General features: G+C 34.0%; 1 long non-coding RNA gene across 1 annotated transcript; it reads right to left on the bottom strand.

Moving 5' to 3' along the window:
- Window positions 1-3406: 3406 nt before the first annotated feature.
- Window positions 3407-5889, bottom strand: LOC310890263. Its single transcript, XR_014577142.1, has 3 exons — window positions 5774-5889; window positions 5166-5203; window positions 3407-3821 (listed from the first exon to the last, which is right to left on the bottom strand). It is a non-coding gene; the product is annotated as an uncharacterized lncRNA (long non-coding RNA).
- Between the last annotated feature and the right edge of the window lie 3316 nt (window positions 5890-9205).

Raw genomic sequence — 9205 nt, 5'->3', positions numbered from 1 at the left:
AATTAAATAGTCATGAAGAATAAAAAAATCAATATTTCGTGGATCTTTCTACTCCAGACTTTGCAAGCAAAATGGCCTCTAGATTTACAAAATGAATAAACAAATAGATATAAATCATATTATTTTGATTTTTAATTATGTATTGGGTCAGAAGAGAGTCGTCACAATTATCTGTAGCAAGATTAACATTAGTCAGATAAATATACTTCCATGATTCATAAATTACTATAGTAAGAAAATGAAATTAATATGAATAAAAATCAATTTCATTTTGTTTTAAAAGATTTACAGTACATATTTTTCTTGTTCAGAAGTGACATTTAATATTTGTTGTATCCATTTTTGGAAGGCCAACTTCAGTATGTAACAGAAAAATGAGTGTTGAGAAGCAATTCGAAGTAATGAGCAACCATATGACTGAAGACAGACCAACTACATTACCATATTTAAAGGAAGCATCTCAAAAAGTCCTTCTATTCTCTGCTATTCCTTACATTCTTCAGTTCTTTCTATCTCACTGCAATTTTTACAGTACTTGACACATGAAGGAACCAGATCGCATGCATTACTAACTAAAAAAATAATCATTTCTATTTTTATAAAGATTTTTTTTAGCCCACATTTCTGAAAAACGATATAGAAGGCCTGGAGTATATGAAGAAATTGTAGGAAAATATGAGTAATAATATTAATACATACACAAGATGCATGGATAGATTTTTAATGACAATTTCATCATTTTGGAAAATTCAACTTGTTTTCAAGAGCATGTAGTTAGCAATACTACACAACAAAATCACAAGTCTATTCTGAAATTTTAGACTTTTTTATTTTATTTATTTATTTATTTATTTATTTATTTTAAGAGTTCATTCACAGTTAGTCAATATAACAGCTGGAGTACTGTTTAGTTGTGTGATAATCTCCATAAGTCTCTCTCTCTCTTTTATAAACCTCTTTCACATTGTTTCACTGGTTAAAAAGGATAATACAGCCCTCACATTAGGAGAAAGTTACAGTTTAGATAGTAAAGCAGCTTACACTCTAAAGCTCTGAGTGCAATTGCTCACAACTTTTTACAATTATTTGATGAAATAAAGAGTGACACAACTGTTCCTAAAAGCAGGGTGTTAAAATGCACCATTTCCTCTAAATGAGCCCTTGTTAAGCACTGACAAACTCCAAGGAGATGTAAGTGTACCTGCATGTGCAGCAGACAATTGGTGACCCCTGCGAAAGTAAATGAAAGATTTCTTTACTAAGTTAAAACAAACAAAAAAACAAACTCCAAGTTAGGTGATGACAACTGTACACTTCAGACAGAAGGTATTTCAGAAAGGTAGATAGTAATAGGGGATGTAAATTAGCACTTACGTTATGCTGAATGAAGAGTGCAGGATATTCAGAAAGCTACTAATAGTAGTATACTATAGATCACTTTTTCTAATAATTCCAGAAAAGATGCTGTAGCAGTCACCAGTTGCAAAACTCTGGAGATTATCCAGCTGGTCATCACAGCTGCAGAAAGAAGCCAGTAAGTGGATGAAAGGATGTTTATTAACCAAGAGGATTTGCTGTCACTTAAAGATTCCAGTAGCTGGCTTCATTTTTTATTTATTTTTTTCCTTAACACACTCACACCACTCAAAGCACAGGCTGTACTAATTAAAATGAAATATTGGTGTGTTATTTCTATTGTTAGATAAATTGCTTTGAATTTTACCCTTGAGCATTTGTTAAAGTTGAACCTACACTGAGGCATGCATGCATATTTTATTAAGGGTTAAGAAAAAAAAAAAAAAGAAAGAAAAAGAGATTCCTGAAATTAAGACAATGATTTCAAACTGAACAAAATTCTAGATGGATGATTCAACCAGCTATATTCATACACGCACCTGTTTTGTGCACAGGGCAATTTTTATGCGGACCAGTTAGCTAACAAGCAGCACATCTACTCAGCCTGCAAACTGCAAGTACAAATGCATGGTTATGAACCCAGAGGGACACACATGAAGGACAGCAGGCTTTAAAAGCAACCTTTCATATGAAATGACTTTTGACAAATAGTTCAAGGGCTACTGTTCCCTTGTAGAAACGTTTGTTACTAAACATAAAGTTTAACACTCCAATTACTTTAACCTTTTTAATAAACATTTTGGAGAAACTATTTGCAATACAAGTTCCTGTAAGTAGCAAAAAAGAAATGTTTATCTTTTTCATTTTTGAGTCTGCAAAATGACTTCTATTCAAATTACTGGGGAGACTTTCAGGAGATTCAATGGGTATTGAATTAAACTCTAAAAGAGATCATTATTTTGGTACTATTGCTGCTCATTCTGTTATCAGTATTATTGAAAACATAAAACTTGAAGAATGGTGACCATAACAAAAATCATTTGAGAACCTGTCTCTGTGAGTCTTAAAATTAATCAGCTGCCTTTCCAAGGGGTAAACAGTCCTGAAGATCCTGTAACTAAGAAAGATACTGAGAATGAAATCAAAGCTGAAAATGAAGTCATTAAAATGAAGGAAAAAATGAGAGTCACAAAGAGTCTTCAGATAAAGAGAAAATTCGTACAGAATGAGGATCTTATCTGACTTAAACAGATGATAAATAGAAATCTGCTGCTTTCACCAAGCACAAATATATTTCATGGGTTTGCATTAGAGACAAATACATAGTGCGACTGAGGGGGCAGGAAGAATAGCTAAATAAAGAAGGATTTTCAGTTCTGTTTTTATGCTGAAAGTGTTGAAAAATGTTCCTGAGCGTATTCCTGTGAACAGCTATGTTAAAATACACTTCATTCTCTTTTGTAATTAAAAAATTACAATTGGTTTAACCCATTTAAGTCAACAGAACCCATTACTTTATATGAAAATTAGGAAACAGGCACAGAGATTGAAGTGTTTCATGCACGAAAGTCAACTTTATAAAAAGAATTAAAGATGTGCAGAGCTAACAATATCTGGAGAACAGACAGAAGACATAGCTTCATATCTCCCTTAAACAGCGAAAGGGGAAGAAAACAAGACTAACTTGATGATGATCAGGTCATAGGTGCAAATAATCACTCTGTTTTGTTTGGTTTTGGCTTTGGTTGTTTGTTTTGGTTTATTTATTTTTTTCACGTTCCACTGAAAGATTTTAAAGCAACTTTGGTGATTCTTACAAGAACAGTGCTGAGCAAGTCACTAGATTAGTTTGTGTGGAAAGACTCTGTTTCTATGATTTTGGGAGTGTTCCTTTTAGATTGCAGAGGATCATCCAGTGCTGGAGGAAATATTCACCAGTTCCCCAGTTACTTTTGATGTAACTGAGTATTAGCCTGAATTTAATTTCATGATTTGTAAACAGGTAAAAACAAAGTTTCAAATCCTGAAAAGTGCCTGGGAATTTCACACTCCAGGAAAGGCAGATTCAGACAATGAAGACTGAGATCAGTTTGAGCTAGAAGGAAACACAGTTTTCTGAATTTCTATTTGTGTCCAAAAGAAGTAAATAAAAAATGGGACTATTACTTTGGAAAAATGCAATTCTGTTGTATTCAGTTGTACCATTGGGGAGAACTGGGAAGTTGAGGGCAGAAACTCCCTTTGTTCTACTTAGTTTTCTCCAGTAAAGAAAATGAATAGCTGGGGAGACAAGGGAATTTCCTTGTTATCTTATTATAATATATATAAGTGATTCATTGCACAGATTGTTACAGACCTCTCTGAGTCCTTTATTTTTCTCATAGATTTATAGAAATGCATTTACCTTAAGTCTAAGGCAGCAGGTGCATTTTTGAGAGTAGAAGCAAGTTTCTGTGCTGTAAGACCTACAAAATACCAAGAACATTGCTCTTACTGTCTCTGCTAGACACTGCTTACTACCTTCCAAAAGTATCCTGAGATCTACAATTAAGAAATGCAACAAACACGCTAAAGATGTGAATTAACTGTTGTTGTGTAATGCATTAATATTACCAAGTATTTATTCTTCCTCATGATTGGAGGGTTGGCAAATCTTCTTACCCTCTCCACTTATATGAAGGATTAAATCATTAAACTTTATGTCTAGTTTCAGGAAGAAAAAAAAAAAAAAAAGACAGGAATGTGATGAAAATTATAGCTTATACCCATTTAAACTTAATGAGTCACTTGCCATCAATACATAAAGTGGCTCTGATATTTTGGGGGTGAACAGGCTGTTATTAATCTTGTCCATTGTCTTTAATGCGTGATAGAGCACTAATGGGTATGCAGTAAACAGAAACAATTAAGTAAATTTGCTGGAAAATGCTCTGGAAGGTAACACCCTCCTCCACTTGACTATAACAGCCTTTCCACCATGATCAATTAAGCACCGTTAATAAAACAAGATACTCAGCCAGAAATGTATTTTTAACCTTGTTCTCTGAATGAAACAATTCCAGTCACCATCCCCCTCTTTCACTTTCAGACTTTATATTAAGAAGTTAACAGACATAAGGAGTGGAATTTGTTTAGCCTGAATAAACAAGGATGTAGGAATGGGAGAACAGTCTACATGACCAAGGGCATTTGAAATGTGAAGAAAAAAGAGATAGAAATTCCTTAGGATGGTTCAAGGGTGTATAATTAAGAATAATGGGATGGAAATGGGCAAGAGAAAACGTGAAATAGCAAAAGCCCCATTTCTTGAGTCATTCAAATAAGATTCAACAAAGCATTAAGACTGTAACCAGTAGACACAAAATTAATCCTGTTCATCTCTGGAAGATACTAAGAAGGTGGAGTGAAGTACTTGTGTTATCTTTCCTCTCTCCTCTCTCCTCTACATTCTAAAAAATTTAACTAATCTCTCCTGAAAGGTTTTCATTCCATGTACTGACACAACATTCCTAATTCCCACTCCACCTTTGTGCATATGTGTTTGCAGATTTGAACACGCTCCATCCATTGGGACTTTCTAAATTCTAAATTTAAGAGTTATTATTTTTTTCAGCAATTTTGAAATAATATATATATTTTTTTTCCTCCTGGTATTTTCTCACAGCTTTAGTTTTAATTTTAACTTCTTTTCTCCTTCCCCCGATTACACAACAACCAAATATCCAAGCATGAAATAGCTGAGATATGAAAGTTTGCATTGTGCTGTAATGCACTTTTCATAATGGCCAAGGATTCTATTTGCTACTTACCTGAACTGTATGATTTCCAATATTATGCTGGAAACTGCCTTTAAAAATAAAGTAATAAAGGAAAAAAAATGGTTATGGAAATAAATTTTCCATGTCATGATAATGTGCTTAACAGTTCTAACATGTATAACATTAAAATTTTATCAGCAAATCACAGAAAGGACATTTTGTACACAGAAATCAATTTACCTTGCAACTATCCACAAGACTCACTTGTAATTTATTTTGCCTATAAAACACTTTACTTTTAAACCTAATTTTATTTCTTCAGAGGAGTGCTGAAGAATAAAATGCTGCACATTTTTCTGCCTCCTGTAAGAGGCAAGCAGGACAAGTAGCAATAAAGATAAAGAAACTGGATAGAAAATGAACATCTGTGTCCTTCAGTAAATGAGAAAGTAGCATGGAGTCGCATACTTGCTCCTTCACTGATTGGGTATTTTGTTCCCATCGGGATACAATTGATTTGAGAAAATATATAAAATGAGAAACTCTTGCATTGGTTTGTTATAGGAACATAAGGACAACAATTATGGTTTTCAGGGTCTTTCTTGTCCACAGTTCTCAGTATAAAAAAGGCAAACACCAGATGCCTCTGACAATAATACCTGAAAAGCTGTAACAGGCCAAACAGAAGCAGTCTTCTGACACGGAAACTTTGTTCCTCGTCACCTCTCAGTTGTATGCCAGCCAGATTCATTCATGTTTCTTCTTTAATTCCTTTCCTAATATATGTGTGTATATATATATATGATGATATTATATTGATTATATTATATTATACTATATTATGTTATATTATATTATATTATTATTATATTATATTATATTATATTATATTATATTATATTATATTATATTATATTATATTATATTATATTATATTATATTATTTATAAATAAATGTCCTTTAAAAATAAAAATAAAATAAAAATAAAAAATATTAAGTCGAATGTCGCTGAGCTCCTGGAAACAAAGACATCTTGTGGGAATGAGCTATGCAGACTAATTGTATTCTGCTCATTTCCTTTTATCAAATTTCAATGTGCTATCTTTGATAGGAGCAAAGTCACAATTTGTGATATCCATCTGTGTAACCTACGAATACTGCCTGTGGCTATGAATTGTTAATGGATCTTAAAATGACAGTTCTATGTGGATGTAGAACCTTCTACCTCTTCTGTCATTTTTTTCCCCTTTCTTGTTGGAAGGAGATGAGGAGACAAGGAAGAGCAGGAGTAATAACTGTAATAACTGAGGATCATTTAGTAGAGATGGTCCTCAATTCAAACAAAAACGTTTAACAAAATACACTAACAACTGGGTTGTCAGGTAAGTGATTGCCCTGACAACAGCATCACCTCGTAAGGATCTTTGATCACCTGGAAGAAGACAAAATGGTCAGGCAGTGTATGGCAGAGCCCATGCATTCCCTCACAGGTCAGGCTGTAAGAGAAGGAGCAGTGGAAAGTATTTGCTTATTACAAGGGAAAACTTGGACTTCTAAATTAAGATGAACATCTGGGCTTTCCTGAGGGACTGCTAAGTGAAAAAAGCATGGGTAAGGCTCTGCCTTTGGCAAAGGAGGGCTTAGGAGCTCTGTGCAAAACCAGCATTCCTCCTTACCACTGTCTCTTGAGAAAAAAGACCGGGGCCAGAAGTTGTGAAATGTCTCCTGTGTTAAGTGAAAACTGCACTGAGACCCTGAAAGCACTGCACTGTGGATTCCTCCCCTCTGTGAGGATGGGAGGTGAGGTCTTCCGAGCCCAGAAACTCACCAGAGAGGGCTTTATTAAATACTAGTCCTAAATATAACTAGGGAATGGGATATCAACCTGCTGAGAGACCATTCAGTTGAATGTAACTTTTCTCTCATATAATATTTATTATTATATTTATTATGAAGTAAAACATATGCATCTCTTTATTTACAAGCATTTTTACTCCTTGAAAAGATATGTTTTCCCTAACTTCAGCCATCTAAAATGTCTGTCTAGTCTAAATCAGTTGTAGGATGGGATGACTTGGTTTCCGGAGGTACTTAATTTTCTTTACTATCTGTAGAGACAGCATAAGCAACTGTCTCTTAATTGGGCGGCAAAAGCTGCATGGGATGAATTCCAGCCCTTTGAGATTCACCACTTGAAAATTCATCCCTAGATATTGCTGCTTGAATAATATTAAAGTAAGTGTTAAGAGTATCCTGCATCTAGCTCTTACAGTAACCTCTAACTCTATTGATAAAACCATCTTTTCCATGAAGTACGAATAGTTAAAGCTCTCCCCTGAGCCTTTTATTTTTCTGAACATTTAGATGCTGTTCAATATTTATAGCTAAGTTTCCAGTTGTACTTGTAAACACCAGAAGGTGGGAAGATTTGAAGCCTAAATATAGGTTGCTGAGCCTGGTCAGATGTTATATTTCAGGTGCCAATACAGACATTTGCATATAAACTGTAGTATCAATATCTCATTTCAGTAGGCTAAAAAGCTTGCTGTAATGGATGTTTTATTGTTTCTTGTCCATTTTATAGAGTACATTTGCACTTTAAGATCTCTAGCAGGACACAATGGGAAAATTCCAAATCCTGCGAGAAACAGAATGTTGAACATTGGAACTGCTACTAAAATAATAGAAATAGAAAGAGATTATGTGTTTTCCCCCCTCCTCCCATTCCCACTGGAAATCTGCATGAGAGAAGCAAAACCTATTTTCTTTCTCTCTCTCTCTTTCTTCTTTTATCCACAATTTTTCTTCCAAATGTTGCCTGAAAATTTGAGGAAAAGTGCTTCCTGTACACAAGACGGTATTCTATTCTTGCAGTGTTATTTGTATTGTAATTGGTCTTTGCAGAAGCTTAGTCCAACTCTAAAGTTTGAACTATAACACAGACTGAGACAGAAGCTTCCAAATATTCTGAAGTGATATATGTGAAACAAATTATTTAATTAAAATCTCTCAAATTTAAGTTAATGTATTAAAGTGTTAAGCTAATGAAAAAAAAATAAAAAGAATTTCCAGGAAGTGGTTGTTTGTAACATGAGAAGAGGAAAAACATGAATGCCAAAGAGGAATACGAGTGATTTTCTCTAATTAGTCTTAGAATAATTTCTCTTGATGCAAGAACTGACCCCAGGAATATGGAGAGGGGAGAAAAGAGAAGAGATTGTCCTCATAAACCTTTCAATCCCAAGAACCATAATCAAGCAAATATCTAACACATTGCAACCTTTCCCTCACCTCATTTGAACAAACACAACTTCTGGAGTGCTTGAAAACCCAGTCTGACTTCATGCTTCACTGCTCCATCCCAAACTCAAATGTTAGCAAAATCTTACATGAAGTAGAGATGACTAGCCATTGCACAATTAATAAATGCTATAATACCATTTTCAGTGCTTTGTGTTGTCTAACTTCAATGTGATGATGTTGCTGACAGTTCCTCTAATAAACTAGTCTTATGATTTTATTTTATTTCCCTGATATGTAGCCAGATCCTTTTTTTCCAGATTCAGCCTGATCCGAAACATTTCTTAACTGATAGGTAAAAATTCTAACTTCAATAAGTTTTGAATCTAAGGGTTGGGCTGATTTATAAGCTTATTATATAAGATTATATATAAGATTATATATAATATATATATTATAAGCTACAGCTTATATACTTACTGAGCAATAACAAAATGTAATTATATTTATTTGGACTGTTGCTTTAGGTTCCATATTTCACAAACAAGAGGGAGCTCTGCTTCCCTGAGACGTACATACTTCAGACTACATTTAGACAAAATTATTTTAGAAGATTAAAATTTATTTATTTTCCCTGATATCAAATGATTGGATGATCCTTTCAGACTCCCCAGAATCAAGCTTGCCAGGTTTTGGCTGTTCAGTTTGGAGAAGGAAGGGAGCAATCCAATGCAGTTTATAAACTATCGTATCTAAGCCCTCCAGCAAGTGCCAGCATTATCCAAGATAAACTCACATCAGAACAGACGCCTTAATTTACAACCAGGTTTTATATTCCACAAATAATTTA

The sequence above is a fragment of the Anser anser genome (genome assembly GCF_964211835.1).
Source record: "Anser anser genome assembly, chromosome: Z".
Lineage (NCBI taxonomy): Eukaryota > Metazoa > Chordata > Aves > Anseriformes > Anatidae > Anser > Anser anser.
Note: the sequence above shows the minus strand (reverse complement) of the source record. Positions and strands in the feature narration are given on the sequence as shown.